Below are 2,162 nucleotides of genomic sequence, written 5' to 3' on the forward strand. Positions count from 1 at the left end.
TCCTTTTGGCCATAACAATACACATCTCAGTAACTTCAAGACTGGGATACTGTAATGCACTGAACACAGGGCACTCTTCAGAACTTGGAAACTGTAACTGGGTCATTAAATTATCGCCATAAGTAGTCTCCATATAACTACAGTCCAAACTAGAGACAGGGACGGATATAAAAACGGATCATTTTTTCCGACGAATATAGCCGATTCATTAAATATCCATCGATCCGTATTGGTGCGTTCCAGAGACCCCCCACAAATACAAAGGGACTAATATTTACCTGTTTTATTTGTACTTTTTATTAAAAAACAAAACAAAAAACATTCAGCTGATTGGCAGCAGAAAGGCAGCCACCACCCCATACAGCCACCCAATACCACAGGCTACCCCACCCTCTTCCTTTCCCTACCTTAGCCCTCCCCCACCCCCACCAAAAGCCCCTTACCTTAATTGAAGCTGCCAAGGTCTCTTGGCCTAGTCTGAGCCACTGCAAGTAAAAAGGGAGACTGGCTGCCCTTTGTGAAGATGGCAGCTGCAGCTTCCCTATCCTAAATGAAGCCACAGCCACCATCATTGCAAAGGGCAGCCAGTCTCCCTTTTTACACTCCATGGCTGCAGAGGCCTGATGGAGACCTCGGCAGCAGCTATTAAGGTAAGGGGGTGTCGATGGGAGTGGGGTGGGGGCTAATGTAGGGAAAGGAAGGGGGAATGGGTAGGCTGTGGGGTGGGTGGCTGTGGGGGGGTGGCTGCCTACTGGCCCCCGATCATCTGATCTGCAGCCAGTAGGCAGAATGGGCTTCTGTGTCGTGTGGTAAACTCTCCTGGGGGGGGGACCCAATTTGCGAGTGAATAACTCAGATGTCCAATATCCAATCTTCACCAAAGTTGGCAGGCACGTTGGGGAAAGACATAGGAAGCTCCATTGTGATTCTGGACTCACTAAGTACCTGGGGTGAGCCTTCCTGGGGGTATATAACCCAGGGGTCCATGATCCAATGTTCACCACATTTTCGGAAGTTGTAGAAAAACATCTGAGGAAACATCCCTGCAAATTTGGTGCCTCTAGGTGCTTAGGGGGCGAGTTTTGTAGCTGTTTAAAGCAAAGATGGATCGACGGATTGATTTGTCGAAGAATATTCGTATATTCATATCCATTGATCCATTAAACTTGATGGATCATGAATCAAAACAGATCACCATTTTTATTTGTCCCCATTTCTAGTCCAAACTCAATTAAAGAGTTAGTCTTAAAGCTCCGCATGGTCAAAATAAGAGACTCTGAGAGAGCCCCTTTGCCCATACATTCTCCTTGTTCCGTAAAGTAGAAGACAATCTTCAGCCCTCCAGATGTTTTGGATGAAAACCTCTGACAATGTTAACTGGGCCTAAGGGGAACTGTGCCCGAAAATATCTGGTGAGCCACAATTTGTCCATGCCTTGCCTTGACTCTATATAGGGCACCCTCAAAGAAACCACAACTCCCACAAAGACTTAGGCTTCTCAGGAAAGACCAGGGCAGCTTCCTTTTTGTACAGGAAGTAGGCCTGAGAACCTCAAAGATCAGGCTTGTTCCATGTAAGTCAGTGGTCCCCAACCTTGGGCCTCCAGATGTTCATGGACTTCAACTCCCAGAAATCCTGGCCAGCAGAGATGGTGGTGAAGGCTTCTGGGAGTTGTAGTCCAAGAACATCTGGAGGCCCAAGGTTGGGGAGCACTGATGTAAGTGAAATGTGAGTGGGGGGATGCAGGTGTCTGTAGATGTGTGTCTGTCAGCAACAACTGCCAGAATTCTGTCTAATGAATTCTTGGAGGTGGAGTCAAAACAACAACAACAAAGAACAATATACTCCTAATAACTACTACAAGAGAGGCCTGTCAGATAAATCCTATATATCTGTTCAGGAACGCTTCTGCATTAAGGCTGGTTGGACCACACTATTAGTAGTGCTTCCACTATAATGACAGATTAGTCACTAGGGATTACATTTTACCAGCTGTCTTTCTTCCAGCCATGCACCTGGCAGTTTTCAAAACAGCCCTAACACCATCCCCTCAAGGGTGAGGGCTGATTAACAATTGGAAACAGCTACCAAAACTGTCTCCCTTTCACTTTCACATTCCTTTCTCCTATCCCACTTTCCCCACAAACAAAATAAGTATATGT

At 46.3% G+C, this 2,162-nt stretch overlaps 1 protein-coding gene across 4 annotated transcripts in view; it reads right to left on the minus strand.

Moving 5' to 3' along the window:
• ACKR3 (atypical chemokine receptor 3) overlaps positions 1 to 2,162 on the minus strand; it is a 36,265-nt gene that overhangs the window by 10,293 nt on the left and 23,810 nt on the right. The window lies entirely within an intron of this gene.

The sequence above is a fragment of the Pogona vitticeps genome, chromosome 1, assembly GCF_051106095.1.
Source record: "Pogona vitticeps strain Pit_001003342236 chromosome 1, PviZW2.1, whole genome shotgun sequence".
NCBI classification, from domain to species: Eukaryota; Metazoa; Chordata; class Lepidosauria; order Squamata; family Agamidae; genus Pogona; species Pogona vitticeps.